Source organism: Euprymna scolopes, chromosome 8 (genome assembly GCF_053919585.1).
Source record: "Euprymna scolopes isolate OS-2025 chromosome 8, ASM5391958v1, whole genome shotgun sequence".
NCBI lineage: Eukaryota > Metazoa > Mollusca > Cephalopoda > Sepiida > Sepiolidae > Euprymna > Euprymna scolopes.
Genome location: NC_136489.1, coordinates 87,944,286 through 87,954,085, shown reverse-complemented (window position 1 = coordinate 87,954,085; position 9,800 = coordinate 87,944,286).

Sequence of the window (9,800 nt, the reverse complement as noted above, 5' to 3'; positions counted from 1 at the left end):
GAGAATTGTCTCTATAATGATAAATATGCAATCTATATGAATTAAAATATCATATTTAAGCATATTTTACGACTGGGAAACGCCAGATGGCCTGCTAGTATAAAAAATATATAAATATTCTTTCTTAGTCATTGGAATTCAAACAATATATAGAATACAAGGCTTCTTTAGACTATATATATATATATATATATATATATATATATATATATATATATATATATATATATATATATATCTATATTTTTATAAAGTAATAGGGTTCGTGTGTTTCTGTCTGTGTGTACAGCTCTCCATCATCAACGAAATATAAAGGAGGTAAGAGGGTAGATCTCTCCTGGTAGAGAAACATTAGAACCCATTTTAGGATGTTTCTGTTATAGGAGACATAAGAATCTATGCCTAATTTCTTTATATACTAGTCTACAAACCACCCCCATATCGAATGACTTATGCTCATTTGCATATCACATTATATTAAATCTATTTAACTAATTACCTCGACCTTATTACATATTGGAAATATTCTAATCATTTCAACTGTACTATTTACAAAATCTATTTAACATTTAATTATTTAATATATTTTCATTTAATTTTATATTCGATTTATTTCACTTTACGTATATTATCAAAACAATTCATTGGCGAGCAAAGCTTTCTGTTTTGGGATTGTATTGAAAATGTAATGGAAATTTCAATTTCGTTCCGTTTTAATCTTTTATATTTTACTTGCCAATATAATTGAAAGAATACAATTCAACTATCGTAATTTTTTTATAAATAAACAAAAACAAATATTTTAAAATAAAACTTTATTAAAAAAGAAATAATTTTATTTTTAAATGAAAAAAATCAATTTAGTAAAATAATTGTATTAAACACCCCCAGCCTTGTCAGCAAACCTGTAAACCTATAAAAGTTAACATTTCGAATGTAAACAGTGATTTTTCGATTTTGTTAGCGCTTGCCGCAATTAAAGACAATTAAAACGGAACTAACTTTATTTCCATTCTATTTTTTAAACAACCCCCCAAAACATAACGCTCTCTTCCAGTTATAGCCATTTTTTTTTTAATTAAATAAAACAGGTCAAAATAAACAGATAAGCGCATTTTCTTTTACATTTTTCTTACAACCATTGTCATTTAACCAACTGCAGGATACCGTTACTTTTGTGGGGTTGTTTTGAAAATGGCACGGAGATTATAATTTCGTTCCAATTTAATCTTTCTGGTCGAGCCTATTTCGAAAGCCTGTTTATCATAGATTTGAACTACAAATAATTTATTACATTTTGATTATTACTATCTTAAGACTTAAAGCTTATATTTATTTCATTTTTCTATTTATATATTGAATTAGTTATTTCCAGTCTTATTTAAACTTAGTGCTTTCTTTAAACCGGATGAACCTTTTATAAAAATATGAGTTTAACGTAAAGAACACGAACAAGGTTTTATTCAACTGAATTTCTTCCCGTTTACTAACAAAATATATAAATTTAAAAGAGATATAAATAATAAAATAAAAAGGTTATGTAATTTAAAAGAAATACACGTACTCACAAAAGCAGAACTTTTTTTACACATTTTTTTTCTTTAAAACCATAACAATGAGACTAACAATTACCTAGATCTTAGTAATTATTTGTTTTAATAGAACTGTTTTAATTGTACTGTTTACTTAGTTAACCTAAGTTGGTATTACATTTATTTTACATTTACTTTTTTTTTTTAATTATTACTTTTAGACTGTGACGTTTACACCCGGAAGTAATGAGTCACACGTAGGTCGCTTTTATTCATTCCTTTTGGTCAAGATCAAAGTGTAGTATCTGTTCTTCAGATGCTGCACTTCATTTTCTTGTTCTCTTTCGGTGGAGGAGAAATCCTTCACGACTGAGACAATTTTTATTTTTGTACCTTTTCTCCACGTTAAAAAAACGACCCTGGTGTCTAACTCTGTCCCGTGGGGAGGCATAGTAAATAGGTATAATATAATTGTTTATAATTGTACTATTCAGAAATATTATTTATAGTTCGTCCATTTCAGTTAATATACATTTCCTTAATTTCGCTTAATTAATTTACAATCATTAATATCGTTAAACAATTCCGTTTAAAACCGAAATTATGCCACCCAAACGAAGTAGAAACGAAAGTGAGGAAGAAAGAATGGAAAGATTGGAAGCTAATAGACTAAGAGTTGCTGCAATTCGCTCCAATGAAAACAATTCAGATAAAGACGTCTAGAACTTAACAGGATACGTCAAAGAGAAAGGAGAGCAAGACTGTCAGATTTGGAAAGAGAAACCCAACGTGAAGCTGACAGAACTAGACATGCTGTAAGGCGGTTAAATTCATCACAAGATGAAATTCAAGAAAGGCAAAGATATGCACTGGAAAGAGAAGCAATATTACGATCGAATGAATTATGAGGTAAGTAGACGTACACAGGGTCAGTTGAGAGTGGCTCAACGACATCAGAATGAATCGGAAACCCAATGAAGCTTTCGCCTATACCAAGGGCAACAACGAGAGGCTGCATGGAGAGAGAGTATGACTTTTCCCCAGCAACTGACAGAAAACGAGGCAGCTAGACAATGAATGACTGCTTTGAGACACCATGAAATAGAACACTGCAATAGAAAAGGATTGCTCTACAACAAAAATGACTCTCTCACTACAGCTGATATAGGAAAAATGGACAAAGTATGTCAACATTGCTCAGCTGTAAAGTTTAAAGGAGAAACCCCTGGTTGTTGTTGTTCTTCTGGCAAAGTTGTGCTTGATAGCTTTCCACCACTGCCTCAGTTGCTTCAAGATTTGCTCTCCGGCAATGGTCCCATCTCTAAAGATTTTCTGCAAAATCTACGCAGTTATAACAATTGTTTTGCAATGACATCATTTGGTCACAAAATTGCGGCAGTACATGGGTGGAATCCTTCTTTTAGAATTCGAGGCCAGGTTTGCCACCAGATTGGGAGTCTTTTACCACCTGAAGATGAAACAGCAAAGTTTATTCAAGTCTACTTCTTGGATAGTCTGGAAGAGGAACTACATAATCGGGGACGTGACAGTAGACTCAATAGAGACATTCTCCAAAGTCTGACTGAATTTTTACATGAGAACAACAGCTTCATTTGTCAGCTGAAAACAACAAAGGAGAGGATTGAAGAACACTTGGTAGAACATAAAGTTGTCATAAGGGAAGACCGAAGGCCGCAAGAAGAGCATCCACGGCGATTCAATGCTCCAACAACAACGTATGAGATTGGAATATTAATGGAGAATGAACCAACAGCTAACCGGGATATTGTCTTGCGTTTTAGAAATGATAGATTAAAATTGATCTCCGAACTACATCCCCTCTACGATACTTTAATGTACCCGTTAATGTACCCCTATGGTTCTCCATCTTACAACATCTACATGAAGGCATCCAATGGGCGAAAAGTTACCCAACAGCAATTTTATTCGTACCATTTAATGACTCGGCCTGGAAACTATTTTCTCTGGTACCGAAGGCTATTTCAACAATGGCTGGTGGATGTGTACTGCAAGATTGAAACAGAACGTTTACAGTTCCTGAGGCATGAGCAACAGACCCTGAGAGCTGACAATTATAGCAACTTGAGAGATTCAATTCTTAGGGAGGATGGGAATCCAGAACAGTTTGGTCAACGAGTTGTACTTCCGGCAACTTATACAGGAGGCCCTCGATACATGTTTGAGCGTCAAAGTGATGCCATGGCATATGTTCGGCGAATGGGCCGAGCCGACCTCTTCATCACGTTCACAACAAATCCAAAGTGGACAGAAATTACAGAAAATTGTCTTCAAGGGCAAGACCCTCAGGATCGTCCAGATATTGTTGCCAGGGTTTTCAGGCAGAAGCTAAAAAAGTTACTTGAATTTATTAAAAAGGGAGGATTTGGCAGGTTGAGGGCTTTCCTGTACAGTATTGAATATCAAAAAAGAGGACTGCCGCATGCACACATCCTCACCTGGCAGGCCCCAGAGGACAAACTTCTACCAGAAAAAATGGATCTCTGCAGAGATCCCTGACAAAGAGGAAGATCCTGATCTTCATGTTAAAGTGATGGCACATATGGTGCATGGACCTTGTGGACCATTTAATCCAAATTGTCCATGTATGATTGACAACAAATGTTCCAAAAAATACCCAAAAGAATTTCTTCAGTGTACCGAGCAAGGCCAAGACTCTTACCCCAAGTACAGGCGAAGAAAACCAGAAGATGGAGGCCAGACTGGTACAATAAGGATGAAGAGAAATGGTCGGTATGTTAATCAAGAAATAACAAACCAGTGGATTGTTCCGTACAACAAGGTCCTCCTTCAGCAGTTCAACGCTCACAGTAACGTAGAAATTTGCAGCTCGATCCAAAGCATCAAATATGTCCTCAAATACGTGAATAAAGGATGTGATCAAGCAGTGTTTGAACTACAAAGAACTGATGGAGCAGCTAACCAACAAGGCCAAGTACAAAGTCACATTGTGGATGAGATCCAGCAGTTCCAGAATGCAAGGTATGTCGGCAGTTCAGAGGCGGCCTGGAGGATATTGGAACATCCCATCCATGAACATTTCCCCCCAATTGTGCAACTTTCTGTTCATCTTGAAAATGGGCAGCGTGTCATGTTCCCAGCTGATACTGCTCTGGAACGAGCCCAAGGTCCACCGCCTGCCACAACTTTGACAGCATTTTTTCAACTCTGCCATGAGGATGACTTTGCAAGGGGTCTCAAATACGTAGAAGTCCCTGAGTTTTACACTTGGAACAAATCGACAAAGAAATGGATGAGAAGAATGCGTGGGGTACAAGTTGAAGGTACTGAAAATGATGATGTATGGAAGGCACCATGCATTGGGAGAATCTACACGATTAGTCCAAAAGCAGGGGAGTGTTATTTCTTACGCCTGTTGCTCAATGAGGTTGCTGGTCCAACTTCATTTCAAAATTTGCGAGCATACAATGGTCAGGTGTTTGAAACATACAGAGCAGCGTGCCTTGCTCGAGGCCTTCTAGAAAATGACCATCACTTGCATCAAGCAGTAGGAGAGGCAAGTGCCACTCAATCACCTTCAAATTTGCGAAGCCTATTTGTGATAATTTTAACAGCCTGTGAGCCAAGAAATCCTCTTGAGATCTGGATGGCTTTTCGTGATGTAATATCTGAAGACATTCTTCACAGATACAGGCAAGAAGTTAACAATCCAGAAGCAGATTTTAATGAGGACATCTACAATAAAACTCTTTGTCTAATTGAAGAAAAAGTTCTCCTTATGTGCGGTCAACCATTGGCAAGCTATGGATAACCTGCACCAACACAAGGGAGAGATGAAAGACTCGTGAGAGAGTATCAACGTGAAGTTACTTATAATCTTGAAGAACTTTCCCTACAAGCAGAAAATATGCAAGAAAAACTGACCGATTCTCAAAGAGAAGTTTACAATTCATTCATGGCAATGTTGGAAGCACAAGGTGAAATGAACAAAAACATGATGTTTCTTGATGCTCCAGGTGGTACGGGCAAGACTTTTGTAATCAATTTGATCCTTGCAAAGATTAGATCCATGAGAAAGATTGTGCTTGCAACAGCATCCAGTGGCATTGCTGCTACTCTACTACAAGGTGGCCACACTCTTCACAGCACTTTTAAAGTACCCTTGGATACTCATCGAATGGATCAGCCAGTTTGCAAAATTACTGGTAACTCAGCCTTGGCAAATGTAATTAGAGACACCTCTGCAATCATTGTAGACGAAGCCCCAATGACGCACAAGAGTGCTTATGAAGCAATTGACCGAACACTGCAAGACATAACAGGAAACAAGAATCCCATGGGTGGCATTCCAACCTTATTTTGCGGTGATTTCCGTCAAATCCTCCCAGTGGTTAAAAATGGCACAAGGGCTAACATTGTCAATGCAAGTTTGAAACAATCCTATCTCTGGAGGCACGTTATAGTGAAGAGACTGACTACTAATATGAGAGCCTATATCTCTGATAACACAGCTGCAGCAGACTTCTCAAAATTGCTTCTCCAAATCGGTAATGGTCAGTTTCCTATCACTTCTTCACCTGACACAATTAAGATTCCAACTGCGCTTGGTAAATGTGTCGGTAATCAGAAGCAACTGAAAGACAAAGTGTACCCAGACCTGCAAAACAATGGAAAATCACCGGATTGGCTTGCTGAGAGGGCTATTATTTCGCCATTAAACAGCAATGTGAATCATTTGAACAATTCAATAATGGATGAATTTCCAGGAGACACAAAGCAATACAAGTCAGTTGATTCGGCTACTAATGAATATGAAGCTGTTCACTACCCTGTGGAGTTTTTAAACTCTTTGGAGAATTTGAAATGCCTCCACACATTTTAAATCTCAAAATTGGATCGCCAATCATGATTCTTCGATCCTTGGAACCACCAAAAACAACAAACGGAACCAGATGTGTTATCACCAGATTGCACACCAATGTACTTGAGGCCACCATTTCCTGTGGTCCCTACAAAGGCGAAACCGTTCTACTGCCAAGGATCCCCTTAGTTCCATCAGACTCAGAACTTCCATTTAAATTCCGGAGACTCCAATTTCCTGTGAAGGTGTGTTTTGCAATGAGCATAAACAAAAGTCAAGGTCAGACATTTAACACCATTGGCGTAGACTTGACATCAGACTGCTTCAGTCACGGTATGTTCTACGTCTCCATCAGCCGGACAGGAAGTTCAGAAAAACTCTACATTCTGGCTCCAAATCAAAGCAGCAGAAATGTAGTTTACCCTGAGGCTCTTCAGTGAAAAGTTCGAGAAATGGATATGAGGAAAAACTGACATGATCTGATTGTGGTAAGTTTTTAGTATTGAATGTGCAAGATAAAATTTAAGCAAGAGTTGAAAATTACTTCAATGAAAAATTTACTATGTAACATCAAGTAACCTTCCTTTTTTGATGAAAATGTTTTGTGAAGTTCCTGATTGAATTTCAGTCACTACAAGAGGTAGTTAAAATGTTAATCACCTTATGCAATCGTTGCTCTTACAACATCAACTTACTGGAAAGGTGCCCACAGATTTTGGTACCCGAGTGCGCAACAAAGCTCCGTGCGAAGCACGGGTATCTTTGCTAGTATATATATATATATATATTTAAAGGAGATTAGAACAATAGTCTAAAGAGCAGAGTGTATTTTAATGTAATAGTAAAATTACTAGTTTAATTAAAATACAGGAAAGAAAAAGTGCTCGTTGTAATTTAAATATATAATAAGCTCGATAGGTAAATATCCTAGAGCTAATTTAATATTTAGTAATGTGATTGATAATTTAAAAATCAAATTATAATTAAATTAAAAATCCGTTTCATAAGAAGGAACAACAACAAAATCAATTATTTGTACGATCGTTTCGGAAAACAGTGTTTTTATTGTGGTAGACATCAAATTACGGACAATAATTATTACATATAGTTTTTTAATAAACAAGGTTTCCTCATCAGCAAATTGTGAAGGGTTTTTATTAAATTTAAAAGACACCATAAATAAACTTAGCATTAAAAGTAAGGCAGATGTATCGGGAAAAAATTAAAATAAAATTATCAATCACATTACTAAATATATATATATATATATATATATATATATATATATATATATATATATATATATATGATTTCATGCATCTAAAAAAGTTTTATGTTTCTATTTTCAGTATTTATATATCCACAGTGCTCAATATGTGAATTGAGCTAGATAGTAATTTATGAAAGTATATAAATGGCAATTAAGCTACGGAATTTTTTGTGTAGTTTAATCGCCATATATTTTCATAGCTTATTTTATATATTTTCATAACTTATTATGTGTGTGTGTGTGTGTGTGTGTGTGTGTGTGTGTGTGTGTGTGTGTGTGTGTGTGTGTGTGTGTGTGTGTGTGTGTGTGTGTGTGTGTGTGTGTAGGCATGTGTCTCTGAGCATAAAAATGCTGTCTAAACACTACAAAGAAAAAAAAATGGCAGTAAGGGTAGCTAACGACATGAACTTCGAACCTGGGTGTGCCAAATTTGAATCCACAGTTCGTTAGCAGCAACATTTTCAAACCAACATATAACATTGTGTCTAAACTCCTTGAAAGGAAGTAAATAAAATAGCAATGATTTAAATTTCAAATTTTTTTTTCATGTTAAAATATAAAAGAAATCCCTTTTCTCAATTTATAAAGAGTGATTGAAAATTCTATGATAAGAAATTTCTGTGAAAAATGTTTTTGAAAACATGTGTGAACCATTTAAAAGATAAAGTTGATTAGACGTGACATTTATTGATAAGGTCACATTGCACTACAAACGATTAGGAAGGTGACAGATGAGGATTTCTCGAGGTCAGTATACACTTATATACCTATAAACAAAATTGAATTTAAACGACTGGGGAAATTTTAAGTAGGATAAAAATAAGAGTAAATGTGGTATTTTGGTGTCTGCTGAAATGAAAGCAATAGATAAATAGTGGCAGACAGAAAGGAACGGTGTTGAGAAAATGGGTCAAAATATGTTTTTTTTTTTTTTTTTTTTTTTTTAATTCAATTCACCCCAAACAAGGCACAGTGCCACTTTGAAGCAGGGGGCTACTATTAGGGAATTAATTAGCGGGGTCATTATGAAGGGAGAAGAGTAGAAAGATGTTTGTTAACATTACACTTGAACTTCTGCATATCATTGCAGTTGGGAAAGCAGAATCCCGGAAGGGAGTTCCAAAGACCCGCAGTTCTGGGGAAGAAACTATTGGAGTAAAAGGCTTTCTTGCACCTAGGGATCTCCACTGTAAAGGGATGAGACTTAGTAGCTTGTCAGGTTTGTCGGGGGTAGTTACGTCGGGGAGGTACAAGTGTTTGCAGTTCGTCAGAGCATTAAGAGTAAGATCGACAGAGGATGAACCCCAATCCCCTCCTATCCTGAAACTGCCAACATTTTTTAATCTTTGTGTCCATTGGTTTGTTTTGTTTTGCTTTACAGCACATCAACCCTTTTTGAGTTATTTAATGTCGAATCGGTAATCTTAGAAAAAAAGGGTTTTATACTTCAAGTTCTTTTGTATCTTCAATTATTTACCCATGATGTTTAGTTTGGTTGTTTTATTTTATAGCATATCAGAAATTTTTGGGTTCAATCATTTTGGAAAAAAAATTTTATGCTTCAAGTTTTGGTGTTTAGTTTGGTTGTTTTGTAGAGAAAACTATTTTTGCTTTTGGTTTTACAAAAGATAATTGAGTTTTTCAAAGGAAACTGAAAAAAAAAGATGCAATGACATCAATGTTTTGGTGCATTCAAACCAGGAAGCCAATATCTTCAGACAGCCTGATCTGGTATTACCAAACTTTGTGTCTAATTTGTTTAAATAGCATAACTATTCTTTTAGCAAATAGATAATTCACAATTTAGTATCTGTTCTGTACTTTTTACAGTTTAGCGTCTGTTTCAATCTCTATTATCCGTTTTAGGTAGCTGATTTTCTCCACATTACAGACTGTCACAGTTTAGTTTCTTCTTCTTCTTCTTCTTCTTCTTCTTCTTCTTCTTCTTCTTCTTCTTGTCTTCTCCCCTTTTCTTTTCTTGTTTTTTCTTCCTTTTCTTCCTTTTGCAGCCTTTCTTCTATAAACAAATGTCATGTCGTTTTTATCATAAAAAACCGAGACACCTCAAAAGCAAATGAACCCGATCTCATCCCGGCTGTGCTATTAAAAAAAGCTATGTCGAGGTTGTTCCAGTTCT